General features: G+C 42.7%; 1 protein-coding gene across 1 annotated transcript in view; it reads right to left on the bottom strand.

Moving 5' to 3' along the window:
- The window catches only part of LOC137322729 (P2Y purinoceptor 8-like), a 41,796-nt gene extending 34,662 nt beyond the window's left edge, over positions 1 to 7,134 (bottom strand). Inside the window, exon 1 of the mRNA XM_067985727.1 lies at positions 7,076 to 7,134. The gene's annotated coding sequence lies outside the window, so the exon portion shown is untranslated. The remainder of the gene's footprint in view (positions 1 to 7,075) is intronic.
- Positions 7,135 to 16,296: the final 9,162 nt, after the last annotated feature.

The following is a 16,296-nucleotide window of genomic DNA, read 5'->3' as shown; positions in this document are numbered from 1 at the left end:
CTCCAGAGACTTAAGCATAAAATCTAGGCTGACACTCCAGTGATACACTGTCGGAGGTGCTCTCTTTTGGATGAGAAGTTAAACAAAGGACCCATCTGCCCTCTCAGGTGGATGTAAAAGATCCCATGGCACTACTTCAAAGAAGAGAAGGGGAGTTTGCTTCAATGTCCTGACCAATATTTATCCCTCACCCATCACTAAGTCATTATCACATTGCTGTTTGTGGGACCTTGCTGTGCGCAAATTGGCTGCCGCATTTCGAACATTACAACAGTGAATACATTTCAATAGCACTCCATTGGCTGTAAAGCACTTTGGGACATCTTGAGGTTGTGAAAGGTGCTATATAAATGCAAATCTTTCTTTTGTTCCGATTAAGCACCAGATAAGAAATCCTCCACCCTCTTCTCCCTCCTGCATTGAAAACAAAGCTTATCTTTACTGTTGCAATTCCGGGACAGTGATGCCATACCAGCCTCCTGGTGCCACTGATACCTCCTCCCACCTCCCCACCACCTCCCCCTCATTTTGAAGCATCCAGCATTTACAGCGGGCTCGATTTTAGCCCCCAAGATCGGGTGGGTTGGGGGGAGGGGGTGGGGTGGGCAGACAAAATCAATGTTTTTGGGAGCGGGCAGACATCCCGGTTAGAACCCGCCCATTTTTGCATTAGACTCGGGCAAATCTGTCTGCGTGCACCCAGCAGTCACCAGGAGGTCCCGTCCCCACTTAAATCTGGCAGGCCGATACTTAAAGGGGCAATGTACCTCATTGAGGTACTTAAGGTACTTTATATTTTGTATATTGGACACTTAAAATGATTTTAACCTTACCTGTTCAGGTTTCCCATCGCTTCCGATTCACACCTGGTGAAAGCAGGTGGGATGGGCCGCATCAATAAAAAATACACTAAATAAATTAAATAAAATGACATTTTCCATTGTAAAAAGTGTTAACAAACAAGCCTTAAAATCAATATTGCCTGGACCCCTGCACTCTGATCTCAGATGTCGCCTGGATCCCCACACCCCCCTGGATCTCTCTCCCAAAGACCGAAGAGGTCTCTCTCTCTCTCTCTCTCTCTTTCTCCCTCTCCCCACCTCGGATGTGTAGCCCCTCTCTGTCAATCAAGCTGGCTGCTGGACGTGAAACCCAGAAGAGGCAATGATTGGCCTCATTAAGGTCGCGCACCTACTTCCCTTTCTGGTTTCGCACCTGAAAATCCACTCCCCGCTCTCCTCCCGCTGGCATGAATCATGCCCAGCATAAAAGACAGCTAGGACAAGGATAAATAATATAGGAAAGATGCAGAAAAGGGGGATAAGAGGGAGTAAGAGAGAAAATCAGTTAAAAAAAAGAAAAGGGCTTTAAAGATGGATTTTGTGGGCACAATAGTAGTGAAAGGACAGTCAAAGTACGAGTAGGGCCAGAGAGAGATGAAGGAGAGACAAGCTTGTAGTGGAGAATGAGGGAATGGCAATTGCAACTTAAACAACCGTTCCACCCAGTCCCCGTTATTAGTCCCTTTTATATCTGCAGCATCTCCCTGATGATCTTTTATATAATCTAACAATTTTCTAGCAAGCACTTAATATGTCATTTCACCCATTACACTTTCTGTTCTCTCCCCATTCCCCCTCTCCCTTTTTCTGTGCAATCTTCTAACCTCTGGTACACTTGGCTCAATATTATATTGAGCACCAAGAAAAATAAAGAGGTGGGTGGGGGACATTAGATGCAGCAGGTTAGTGATGTTCGTAGATACCAACAATGTACACAGGTCAGAATAGTTTGCCTAATTCTGCTATGAATCTGTAGTCTTCATGGCAACTTAAATTAAATGTGCAATTTTCAATGTTTCCGTAAATAAATACTATTTGTAGAAAGCGCACACTTTTTAAATTAAGACATCAAGACCATTAAGTACAGAACCCCACCATAGTTGTAAACAATAGAACAGAAAACAAGGTAAATCAAGAAGTAGTGTATCACTGACAACAAGCTTGAGCTTAAAGAGCCCGTTAATTGCAGGAAGCTGAAAATTTCTATCCCCCAGTAAATATTACACTTCCTGACCACTAGGGTTGAATTGATACCAGTCATCATGAATCCAGTATTTTTAATATTAGATAGAGTTAAAGTATGTTGGGGGAGGTAAGGAGGAATCATACAGCACAGGAGAAGGCCATTCAGCCCATCGTGTCTGTGCCGGCTCTTTGTAAGAGCTAGCCAATTTGTCCCACTCCCTTTCTCCATAGCCTTGCAAATTTTTCCTTTTCAAGTATTTATCCAATTCCCTTTTGAAAGTTACTATTGAATCTGCTTCCACCGCCCTTTCAGGCAGTGCATCCAGATCATAACAACTCGCTGAGTAAAAAAAAAATTCTGCTCATCTCCCCTCTGGTTCCTTGCCAATTATCTTAAATCTGTGTCCTCTGGTTACTGGCCCTCCTGCCAGTAGAAACACTTTCTCCTTATTTACTCTGTCAAAACTCTTCATGATTTTGAACACCTCTATTAAATCTCCTCTTAACCTTCTCTGCTCTAAGGAGAACAATCCCAGCTTCTCTAGTCTCGCCACATAACTGAAGTCTCTCACCCCTGGTACCATTCTAGTAAAATGATGCATGACTCACAAAAGAGTTCACCAACCTCCTAATTATAGACGTAGCTGGTCAATATAATCATAGTTGCCACTATTGGTGGTTCACTGTTTATGAAACTGAAAACATGAATGCATCAGACCCAACCTGTTCTGGCTAATGACTGCCATGTTATTAATTCCTGGCTAGGTGTCTCCTGTAAACCACATGCTGTTTCCTGGTTGTTCTGTCACCACAAATTGGGATTGGGAGAGTTACAACTCAGCCAAATAAAAGCATGGGAACAATGTCATGAATTTATTCTCACATTTTTATTCTGTCTGAATAGTAAAACGTAGTTACTCCACTAACCCACAAGTTGAATGGTAACAAATAAATGACAAAGAACAATAAAGACAAGGAGCCCACAGTCAATCTGAATGTGGCGCTCAGTAGAAGAAGTCTGTAAATAGAAATAAAGAAGTCAACTGACCAACTGAAAATCAGGTGTTTCCAAATATTAAAATCAGTTAGTAGTGTGCCAGTGACACGTTCAATCAAACTAATGCCGTGAAGTGACATTGTGTGGCATTAGTAATGAGCATGTTAACGTGCTTGCATGAAATGCCTCTATCTGCTATTTCAATGAAGGAGACTGGTTAATACTTTCCTTAAAATAGTGGGGAAAAGGAATTTCTATACAAGAGATTTAATTAGTAACACAAGGGACATGAGCCATGTGGCAAAAGCTTTCACAATCATTGCACTTTGTAATACATTCCTTTTAAAGTGCAACCGGCTAATTTGTGACTCCAATTTAGCTGCAAGTTTTTTTTAAAAAGCATTTGATTGAGACATTAAGAAAATAGGTTCAGTACATTCCAGACTGAAATTCCGTTTTTCTCACAGTTTTCATTTTGCTGCTCACAGCTGCAGGTTAAAAGGAGTGCACTGTACTTAAAGCCATATCAGTGGACTCATTTAGCAGGCAGTGAGGTAGATCTTGACTTTGTGCAATAGTCTAAAACGGGTGATAGCGAGTCGGCGGCCTGTTTTACATCTCTCCCCATTTTTATTTCCAATTGACTTCAATAGAAATAAAAATCAGTTGAGATGTAAAGCTGGCTGCTGACTCGTTATCATTCATTTTACACTATCGCACAAAGTCAAGATCAATCCCGGTCACTCAATGGATTCTTTAAAGATTGACCAAATTGCGCTGGAAATATCCCATCTCAGTTGGTTCACATTCATGTGCTGCTCTGTATTATGGCACATATTGATTACAAATAAAACCAATCAGGCTGAAGGTAACAGATTAATGGATTACTGTTGCATATTACTATATGCATGAGGTAATAATTAGGTGGCTTTGAGTGACAAGGCAGACAGGCATTCAGCCAAACGATTCTTGTAATCTCATACCTACAGGAGAAAAACTTGTGGTTTAATTACATCACTAGGATTGTGAAGGTGAGTTATTGCTATAAACATGCTGCCAGACATTTATATCCTTTATATAATATCTGTAATATATTAAAATGGGGATTTTAACTCCCTCCGACTGACAGAAACCAGTGGTACGTGAGTTAAAATCAAATCAACTTACTTACAACTCTTTCCACCCTGTAGCTATCTTAAAGCTGGCTGGCTGAGGCACCCACCTGGCGTAAGAGGAAGCCACCTAAATTTATGCTAACCCACTTAGATTGTATATCACGCAGTGATATGAGATAAAGAGTCTGTACACTGTTTATAATATTTAATGGCAGGAGCGGTATTCCCCTTGCAGATGCTCCGTGCAAAGATTCAGTTTGGGGGCTCACACGTTTTACTAGACGACAATACTAAACACAACCTACTTAAACCGGTGTCAAATCCACGCACGTACGATCGTGAAAAGGTATGTTTGCAATAGGTGATATAAAACTAGTTGACAAAGTGATAAGCGATAGATAACACAAAGCGTAAATGACATTGAACAATTTTAAATGGTCTTGAAACATCAATTTCAGTATATGAGCCGTATGACAAGTCAGAAACTAACCTTTCGTGCTTTAGTTGCAGCGAGGTCTTGTATGAGAGCTGAGTAGTTGAGTGATGCTTATAGTTCGTAAGCACAGAATTATGTCTTTACATAGAATGTACAGCACAGAAATAGGCCATTCAGCACAACAGGTCTATTTCGGTGTTTATGCTTCTCCTACCCCTCTTCATCTAACCCTATCAGCATTTCCTTCTATTCCTTTCTTCCTTTAACTAACTTCCCCTTAAATGCATCCATGCTAGTCACCTCACCTACTCCATGTCGTAGCGAGTTCCACATTCTCACCACTCTTTGGGTAAAGAGGTTTCTCCTGACTTCCCTATTGGATATATTAGTCTTCTCTTTGTCCATCCTCAGTAGTTTTTTTATAAAATTCATTCTCAGGAGGTGGGCATTGTTGCCCTGAGAAGGTGGTGGCAGGCTGCCTTCTTGAACCGCTGTTTTCCTTTGTCGCATTTTAATACAATTGAGTGACTTGCCAGGCCGCTTCAGAGGGCGGTTAAGAGACAACCACATTGGAACTGGAGTCACAAATAGGCCAGATGGCAGGTTTCCTTCCCTAAAGAACATTAGTGAGCCAGTTGGGTTTTTAACATGATCCGACTGCTTCATGGTCACTTTTTGCTGAGACCAGCTTCTTATTTCCAAATTTTTAAAAAACTGTATTCAAATGGTAGGGTTTGAGCTCCCAGCCTCTGGATTATTATCCCTGTAACATGACCACTACACTGCTGTATCCTCTTGTGAGAAGGCTTGCATGGAGGGTGTGTCCCCTGAATTACGACCCTTATTATAATGCAGCTGCCAATCCTCTGCTCTCCTCGTGCTTCTCTCTCCTCTCAGTATGTGAAATAATATGCCCTCACTAACTAAAAGTTGGTGTATATGATAAAAATTGTCCTTTTTTTTACCCTTGTGAATGTGATGGGGGGGGAAAGAGGCCAGATGTTCAGGGATCAGCTATTAGCCTTTGAATTGATCCACTCATGACCCCTGACTGGCTCAGGACCCCATACAACTGTATGAGTTTCGGAGTCCTAATGCCACCCCTCTTTAATGTAGAGAAATGGAACAAGCACAGTTGGTCCCCCTTTGGACTCTCCCACATGTTTCCACTTGTGGGGGAGTCCAAAACTGGGAGACATCAATATAAGATAGTCACTAATAAATCCAATAAGGAATTCAGGAGAAACTTCTTTACTCAGAGAGTGATGAGAACGTGGAACTCACTGCCACGTGGAGTGCTTGAGACGAATAGCCTAGATGCATTTAAGGGGAAGCTAGATAAGTACATGAGGGAGAAAGGAATAGAAGGATATGTCGACAGGGTGAGAGATGAAGTAAATAGAGTGGGAGGAGGCTCTTGTGGAGCATAAACACCAGCATAGACCAGTTGGGCCGAATGGCCTGTTTCTCTGCTGTTAGTTCTATGGCCAATCAGCAATTTCCATGGAATAGAAATGCACAGCATCACAGTACATGCTTCCCAAAAGATCCCAGAAAGCTGGCAAATCCCATGTAACAAAAACAGACTTTGACTTATTCAGTCACCTTAAACCAGTGGCCCCGTCACACAGCATCTGAATTGTGAAATAAGTAAGTTAATCTTTCTCACCGTCAGCCCTGGTCAGAAGGCTGAAATAAAAACCGAAAGTGTTGGAAATGGAAAGCGGGTGTTCTGACCGACAGTCACACGTCCCCCCTCTTTTTTCAGCTGTTGAACGACCCACTGGGTATTTCCAGCATTCTTTATTTTTATTTCGGAATTACCAGCGTTAGTGATTCATTTTCTGTCTCAATCGTTAGAATACACTTAGCACCTGGGAGCCCGTCCATTGTGAATTCTTATTAGTAAAAGCAACGGGGCACGTATTCAAATACAAGAAACAATTCCTTCCTTTCGAAACCGCCTGTTATTAATAACCTATTAAAACCACAACCTCGGCATCCAATGCAGGGATCATTAAGTAATCAGATAAGCGATGTACTCACCGTGAACTGATAGAATTTGGAGTCTGCAATCAAGTTGTCAGTTTTAATTAGTCCTGATATTAACACCCACTGGGAATCACAGTTACACACACACACAAATATGCATACATAACACATAAACAAGCACACATATACAAACATACATATATATACACATACATACACATAAATACATACACATAAACAAGCACACATATACAAACATACATATATATACACATACATACACATAAATACATACACATAAACAAGCACACATATACAAACATACATATATATACACATACATACACATAAACACGCATACATATACAAACATACACATAATATGTACATAGACACTTACAACTAGACAGCACAGTAACACCATAATAAGTTGAGAATTAGTCACTGGAAGAAACTTTAAGGATATACATATGCCTGTGGTTCTGTGAGATTTTAAAAAAGGACTTACCGGATTGTGTCTTTCGGTTCCACTCCTTTTCAAGTTTCTGTGCTGAAGAATGTTTACATTTTGTTTACTGAAACATTCAGGAAACCAGTCTGAGAGAAAAATAATATTTTGGACCCAGCACCAGCCAGACTGCAGCAGATGTGAACTTCGACGCTCCCACTTCTAGCCTTAAAACTCCTCTTGTTTTTTTTATCTAATATAAATCAGTAGCTTAAACCTTCTGTCTACCTATTAATATATTCACATCCACGTGTTTTATTTTTTGGTTCCGTTGGTTTATGTAGCAGCAAGCGAGAAGCTCTATGCTAATCACAGAGTAACTTCGCCGCTCAGAGGAGGGCTCTTCGATCAGTATCTGTGGATTTGGACTGTGCGTTAGCGAGGCGGTGAGGGTGTGAACCTGGCGAGGACCAGATCCTGTGAGATATGGGGCTGCGCAGCGTTGATATAGTTCACGCTGTGCTTCTCGATTAGGTACGCGACGGTTTAAGATTGATAAAAAAATAAATGCCACCCCTTGTTCTTTCTTCCTCGCCCACCACAAGGTGCTACTGAAAAGAAGTTTAGGTGTACTTCTCGCCAGTGTCACAATGAATGGGTTACGCCCGCACCTCCTCCTGCCCAGTTCTGCTCAACATTACATTTCAGGGTGGCACAGATGCTAAATTTACATAAATGACTAATTTCCATCAGTAAACTTGCACTTACAGACCCGTGACTGGTTCTGGGTCCTCAGTCAGGTACCATTTGTTTTTTTTGTGCTAGTGTTGTCTCCTTCTGCAGATGTTGACTGTTGTGTAGCTACGACCCCCCACACACATGTAGTAGCCCTCTGCGACCCTCTCGAGCCGTCAATCCGCAGGGTAGATTTTCAACTTGCTGCCCTTGGTGCACAATTGGCGAATGTGGTGCCACCGGATCTTTTGCTTCCACCTGTGTTGGGCAGACTCAGCCCAACGTCTCAGCCGAAAGATGGCACCTCGGGCAGTGCAGCACTCCCTCAGTAACCGCTCTGAAGTGTCAGCCTAGATTATGTGCTCAAGCGGAAATGAGTCAAACAGACCAGGTGTGATTTACCGTCTGTGATCACTTAGCTGGCAACCCTGGATTAAAGTAGGTGCAAGAATTTCCACAGTGCAAATGAAAATGGTTTCTGTAACGTGTGGCTGATTTGCAACGCCCAACGACAAGTTGAAAATTTACCCCCTCAATGTATAAGCCCAGTTGAATGATTTTTTTTGTGGGAATGGGGCATCCCCTCTAAATTCATGACACATCCTGGAGACTCCAAGCTACTAACACACCCCCCCAACACCGCCCACACTGCTAATAGTGACACGCCCCTGGGGATCTCTACCCAATTTTCTGACGGTATTAGTCACCCAAAGGCAAATCGTATTAGCATTGCAGAAGTAATTTTATTAGTAAACAGCAACAGACATGATGTGCTAGTAAGTCAAAAAATATAGGACACAGAACTCTGAAGACTCTGTGGTTTTAGTATGATTTGACCAACCCCAGCTAAACAGACAGCTGGTGACGTCATGGACTCTCTGGGTGATCCCCTTGCACACCCCAAGGACAGCCTGGAAAATAAATGCCAGAATGTCAATTGACGTAGGGCCGTCACAGATAAACCCAATTCTGCCCTCAGCCAACATCCACTCAAGTAGGAGCAGGGGTATTGGCTTTGACCCAGGCGCACTGAGTTACCAGCTAAGTTGGCACAGATCTCACAAATCACACCTGGTCTGCTTTGTTTATTCCAGAGACTTGAGCACATAGTCTAGGCTGATACTTCAGTGCGGTACTGAGGGAGCTCTGCATTGCTGTCTTTCAGATGAGACGTCAAACCAAGGCCCCGTTTCTCCTCTCAGGTGACTGAGTCTGCCCTCAGGTGGATGTTAAACATCCCGTGACACTATTCAAAGAAGAGCAAGAGACTTCACTAAGTGTCCTGGAAAATATTCATCCCTCATCCAACATCACTAAAAACAGTTTATCGGGTCATTTATCTCATTGCTGTTTGTGGGACCTTGATGTGCGTAAACTGGCTCCCTACATTATAACAGTGACTATACTTCAAAAGTACTTCATTGGCTGTTAAGTACATTGGGACATCATGTGGTGGTAAAAGGTAGTTTATAAATGCAAGTTCTTTCCTTTTTTCTTTTATAAATGGCCTCTGTGCCCCTCTGGTGGTGGGGGGGAGGGGAACACCAGCCAGAATTCCCATTCCTGATAGCTATCTAGCGGTTCCCACTGGGAAGTGTCCATGGGTGAACATGGGATGAGGTCAGGATTGGGTTTGGATGTGCTGCCCCATGTTTGAATAGCCTGTGACACTCATCGCTAATGCTGACACGTAAAGAATGGTCACCTGGGCGACGTACTGGAGCGCCCCAGCATGAAGTCAACACCTTCAAAAGAGGAAAAGATGGGGAGAAAATTGGAGGAGAAAAAAAAAAGAAAACTTACAGCCTGAGGAAGAAATAACTTCTTGGAATCGTCTATCACACCAGGTTTGTGATGATCTGGAATGCACTGTCTGAAAGGGAGATGGAAGCAGATTCAATAGTAACTTTCAAAAGGGAATTGGATCTCTACTTAAAAAAGAAAAATTTGCAGGGCTATGGGGAAAGAGCAGGGGAGTGGGACTAATTGGAAGCTCTTTCGGAGAGCTGGCACAGGCACGATATGACGAATAGCTTCCTTCTGTGCTGTATGATTCTATGATTGTATGATTATAACTTAAGAGCAAAGTGGTGTAATTTCAGCTCAAAGCATGCCAGGAACTCACTTACATTGGATAATGACTATCGTCGAAATTAATCCCAGACCTTTTAAATCCTCCTTCCGAGCAGCCTATTATGCTAGAAAAGTGGATGGCATTGTACCCACATCGGCACCTAGCCTACAAAATAGGGCCAAATACATCACATCAATTTCCGAATAAAAGAAGCAACTGTCATAAGCCAATTGCACATTTTTCCGTTTGCAGACCTGACAAACTGCCTTGCACTTTCACCCACAACAGTGTAACCTTGGAGAACTGTTCAACTGACACCTACCACAATAACAATTTAATTAGGAGTCAGTAGCACCGACAAAGAGAGGAATAGAATTCTATTTGTTAGCGATTTAAAATAATAAACCACATGTTTTGTCTGCGTCAGCATACAAGTAAAATTCAAGGTGAAAAAAAATGATGACATCAGTCGAATAATTGTCAGTGAAACTAACTCTTGCTAGTCAAAAACTTCCCCATTTTAGATTTATGTCTGGGGGATTTCACTTTATATATTACAAATAAACTGCCTAGTTTAATTGTTACTGTGATTGGAGTAAATTCCACAGTCCTTAAAGGAACTCTATCACAGGTGAAAGTGAAAGACAGTTTGCCATGTCTATGAACAGAGAAATGTGCATGGTTTATGACAGCGCCAATTGCTAATATTTTCTGGGCACATGTAGGACCCAGAGATCTACCATCCTGCTTCACTGCTGTAGCCATGGTGGGGTGGGACTGCTGGCCGTTGGCCCCAGAAGCCCAAACTCCTTTGGAATGCCAAGGGGTAAGGATATTTGAATAAAGTATCAGCATGGCAGGGCACCCGCTAGATGAGGTAAAGGATCTAATGACATTGGCCAGCCACTGGGCCCGAATGGCGGCAAGTCCAGCTGAACACCTATTGGATTTAAAAGGATTGGCCCTTTCCCTTGAAGGCCACTTTCCTTATGGCAGCTAATTGCATTGCAACCCTAAGAATCCCAGATTTGGTGGGCCCCATCTCTGCCACCTGGCAAGTATTGTACCCCTGCTTCATGCAGTTCACTGGTGGCAGTAAAGGTGGAAATGGCAGTAATTCCACCAGTTGGTGTCACCCTGCTAGTCTTGCTTCTTCCCCTAATGTTACCAACAAAGGAAGTGGAGCAAGAACTTCCTGTGCCCACTCCTTCAGGAAATACAGATGCAAGAACTTGCATAAACTTGGGTTTGTATTCCCTTGAGCATAGAAGATTGAGGGGAGATAAAAGGATTTGATAGGGTTGATACAGATAAACTATTTCCTCTCGTGGGGGAATCAAGATCGAGGGGACGTAATCTTATAATTAGAGCTCGGCCATTTAGGAGGGAAATCAGGAAGCACTTTTTCCACACAAGGGGTAGTAGAAATCTGGAATTCTCTGCCCCAGAAGGCTGTGGATGCTGGGACAATTGGAGCTTTCAATACTGAGATCGATAGATTTTTGTTGGATAAGGAAATCAAAGGAAATGGAGCTAACACGGGTAAATAGAATTGAGTTACAGATCAGCCATGATGTAATTGAGTGGCGGAGCAGGCTTGAAGGGCTGAATGGCCTACTCCTGTTCTTATGTTCCTGTTAAACAAGGTGGAAACCCAGTAAGATGAGTCCTGCTGCAATTTCCACCCTTGCTGGCCCTCGCCTGCCCAAATAATATCCCCAGCCTGGACCATAACCGAGGGAAATTCATGAACGCAGTGTTTGCCCAAGGAATGGATGGTGCAGTGAGTTAGCACAATGCCCTTCCACCTCCAGGACCTGAGTTTGAACCCAGTAGAGATTGAATGGGTGAAATCCTTCCCTTTCTGCTGGCCGTAAGGGTCCCATGTGAAAAATTAGTTTGAACATTTTCAACCCAGTTCCTATTAATTATGGGGCTAAACCCATCACCAACTTGAACTAAATTGGCATTCTTAGTCAGGAAGGCCACAATGACAGCTGGTGTGGGAAATGGAAAAGTCACAATTGGACCATTTCTTTCTGAGCTTGTGAGTAATGCACTTTGGTGTTCACTTTGTAGCTGGCTGTGCTACACCTAGGCTTGATGCTGATACTGAGTATTTGAAATGGAAAACTGTCCTATTCCCCATCACCAACATCACTTACCAGGTGAACATAAAGAAATCAAAGAATAGCCCCAAATCAACTCAATGCTTAAGCAGTTTTGCCGCAGAGCTGAGTAATAAGCCTAAAAGTTATACTGTTCAATATTAGCATATAAAACACTTCAATGTGAAAGAGTCCACTATTTTGATGGAGACATTCACCCATTTAAAATAAACACTGTTAAAAGAGCAGACAAATTAAAGCCATGCAAACACCTTAAGCGTTCTCATGCTAATGTCACAAACAATAATTTCTAGACTGAAGGGGTTTTGAGTGTTTTCTTGGAACATAGGAACAGGAGTAGGCTATTCAGGCCCGCGAGCCTGTTCCACCATTCAATTAGATCATGGCTGATCTGTATCTTAACTCCATCAACCCGCCTTGGTTCCATAACCCTTAATACCCTTGCCTAACAAAAATCTATCAATCTCAGTTTGGAAATTTTCAATTGACCCCCAGCCTCAACAGCTTTTTCGGGGGAGAGAGTTCCAGATTTCCACTACCCTTTGTGTGAAGAAGGATTTCCTGACATCACCCCTGAACGGCCTAGCTCTAATTTTAAGGTTATGCCCCTTTGTTCTGGACTCTCCCACCAGAGGAAATAGTTTCTCTCTATCTACCCTATCAATTCCTTCAATCATCTTAAACACCTCAATTAGATCACCTCTTAATCTTCTATACTCAAGGGAATACAACCTGTCCTCATAATTTAACCCTTTTAGCCCAGGTAGGAATGATATAAACCATCCCACTGAATAAGCAGCAAGTAAAAGTGACTCTTAAAGGCCTTGTTATAATGCATTAAAATTAGGTCAAGTTCATTCTATGACCTACCTCTTTTCTTTTCAATGATGGTTCATAACTGGTGGTTTATACCATCCTTTGCTGCTGAAACTCTGCATGACCTGCAATATGCCACCGCTACAGACCAGTAATGTAAATCTATTAGGTAATAAGCAGGCCACTTAAACCATTACTGATAAAGGAAAGCTTCAGCTTCCTCGCAACCAGTGGGAGATGTTTTGATAAGACTAACCAGAGGGATAAAAACATGAAAAGACAAACCGACATTTATACCTTGTTGTTAAAGTAACCTAGCCGCCACCATCTTTCACCCTGTGCCCACACTAGTGCTAATGGTTTACCACTTGTGTAGACGCTATATCATAATTGGGGTAGGGTGGCAGGATTATCGCATGCAGCCATTTTGCCCAATTTAAAAAGCCGTGATACATTGGGGGAAGGCTGTCACACATAATACCACATCAACCAGCAAATAATTCTTTGTAATAAAAGTTCCCCTCTTTACCTGGATGAAGTATCAGAAAGCAGGACTCCAAACGTATGACTTCACACAACAATTTGAGTGTTTTAAGTAATGGTTGAGGGATAAATGTTGGCCAGGACACTGGGGGGGAATTCCCCTGCTCTTCTTCAAATAGTGCCATGGGATCTTTTACATCCACCTGTGAGGGCACTGGAAAAGAACTAGGGACTTTAGTAAACTCAGCACAATTGATAAAAAATTCTGATCAGGTTCACATTTGACCCCAAGGACTGAAGCAAAGCGATAATGAAGGAACAGAGTCCAGTGGCACCAACCAATAAACTTGCCAATGTTCAAATTCTCTCCATCCTTGATGCCCAACCTGGAAACTGATGATAACTCTTGATGAGGAAGACAGTAAGCTATGTTTAATATCCTGTTTTTGCAAGATGGAGATCCACCCATGTGTCACTTGGAATCTCATAGTGCAGGAAGTACTTCAGTGTAAAGTCCATTAAGTCCTTGATGGACTTGAGGTGATAGTCAATGAATTTTAGTACAAATGATGGGTAGGATAAAAAGCAGCTGGTCCATCAAGCCTGCCCCACGTTCATTATGCCTAGACACTTCCTACAACCCACCAACCCCACCACCACTACCACCACTACCATCATGTAATCTCCTAGGAGAAGCAAAAAACAGAGAAAAACCCGGGGCAATTAGGGGGAAAAATACTCTGAAAAATTCCTCTCCGACCCCCCTCTGGCGATCGAAACCAATCCAGAAGATCAGGGGTGTTCAGAGATACCGAAGAGAAAATATTCAAGGCACCAATTCAGAGTTGCTAGGACCTACCTGCTCGCATCCTCTTCCTTCCTCTTCTCCCGTCTAACTGAGGCCAGCCTGTCCGGGTTTCCTATCAGGAATTCCACACACCCCCGCCCCCTTCCTGCCTCCCTGATAAACTCATGCCCCATGTTCTTCCTAAAGATCCTATAGCCTGGAATATTTAGCTCCCAGTTATGTTCATGATGTAGCCAAGTCCCTGCAATGGCTACTACATCATACCATAGAATCAAAAATTATACAGCACAGACAGAGGCCATTCTGCCCATCAGAACTGTGCCGGCTCCTTGAAAAAGCTATACAATTTTTTTTATATTTGTTCATGGGATGTGCGCATCGCTGGCATGGCCAGCATTTATTGCTCATCCCCAATTGCCCTTGAGAAGGTGGTGGTGAGCCACCTTCTTGAACCGCTGTAGTCCGTGTGGTGAAGGTTCTCCCACAGTCCTGTTAGGTGGGGAGTTCCAGGATTTTGACCCAGCGACGATGAAGGAACGGCGATATATTTCCAAGTCGGGATGGTGTGTGACTTGTAGGGGGACGTGCAGGTAGTGTTGTCCCCATGTGCCTGCTGCCCTTGTCCTTCTAGTTGTTAGAGGTCGTGGGTTTGGGAGGTGCTGTCGAAGAAGCCTTGGCGAGTTGCTGCAGTGCATCCTGTAGATGGTACACACTGCAGCCACTGTGCACTGTTGGTGAAGGGAGTGAATGTTTAGGGTGGTGGATGGGGTCCTATTCCCCTGCTCTTGCCCCATAGCCCTGCAAATTTTTCCACTTCAAGTATTTATACAATTACCTTTTGAAAGTTATTATTGAATCTACTTCCACCGCCCTTTCAAGTAGTGCATTCCAGATCATAACAACTCATGCGTAAAAATTATCTTCCTCATGTCGCTTCTGGTTCTTTTGCCAATTACCTTAAATTTGTGTCCTCTGGTTACCGAGCTTCTGCCACTGGAAACAGTTTCTCCTTATTTACTCTATCAAAACCCTTCATGATTTTGAACACCTCTATTAAATCTCCTCTTAACCTTCTCTGCTCTAAGTAGAACAACCCCAGTTTCTCCAGTCTCTCCACGTAACAGAAGTCTTTCATCCCTGATATCAGTTTAGTAAATCTCCTCTGCACCGTCTCTAAGGACTTCACATCCTTCCTAAGTCTGGTGCCCAGAATTGAACACAACTCTCCAGCTGGGGCCTAACCAGTGTTTTATAAATATTTAGCATAACTTCCTTGATTTTGTACACTGTGCCTCTGTTTATAAAGCCAAGAATCCCGTATGCCTTTTTAACAGCCATCTCAACTTTTCCTGCAAATGTCAAAGTCTTGTCTACGTACATCCCAGGTCTCTCTGTTCCTGCACCCCCTTTAAAATTGTACCATTTGGTTTATATTGCCTCTCCTCATTCTTCCTACCAAAATGAATCACTAAACTTTTCTGTGTTAAATTTCATCTACCATGTGTCTGCCCATTTCACCAGTCTGTCCATGTCGTCCTGAAGTCTTTTACTATCCTCCACATTGTTTACTCCATTTCCGAATTTCATGTCATCTGCAAATTTTGAAATTACGCCCTCTATATCCAAGTCCAGGTCATTAATATATATCAAAAAGTGCAGTGGTCCCAACACCGACCCCTGGGGGGACACCAATGTATAATTCCCTCCAGTCTGAAAAATAACCGTTCACCACTACTCTCTGCTTTCTGTCCCGAAGCCAATTTCGTATCCATGCAGGCACTACCCCTTTAATCCCATAGGCTTTAATTTTGCTAACAAGCTGAACTTAATTTGAATTTATGCTTCTAACTCACTCTCATGCACACATCTCTTGTGTTATGTTCATTCGTTTACAGAACTTTTATCTGGGTCACATCTCCACTATCATGTGGGAAGAACAATATATTACCAGGTTCATTTGAATTACAAAGAATTCTATTCAGGAAGTCCACATCCTCTCAGAAAGCTGAAGCAGACTCATAATAATCCAAGGAATTTTTTTTTCAATCCTTGTAGATACTCATTGGAGCATTGCATACTCCAGGTATGGTTAAACGGGCTAGCCTGGACCTATCAAAGTGATGGGCTGGTTTTGTTGCCGGGAAAACTGGTTATTTTACTTGTTGGAAACACTCTTAAAATCTTGTAATAAAATCATGCCTGAACTCTACCACACCCGCATCTCTCTCGACCCTTC

This window comes from Heptranchias perlo, chromosome 6 (assembly GCF_035084215.1).
Source record: "Heptranchias perlo isolate sHepPer1 chromosome 6, sHepPer1.hap1, whole genome shotgun sequence".
Lineage (NCBI taxonomy): Eukaryota > Metazoa > Chordata > Chondrichthyes > Hexanchiformes > Hexanchidae > Heptranchias > Heptranchias perlo.
The sequence above is the reverse complement of the archived record's forward strand: the minus strand, read 5'-3'. Positions and strand labels throughout refer to the sequence as shown.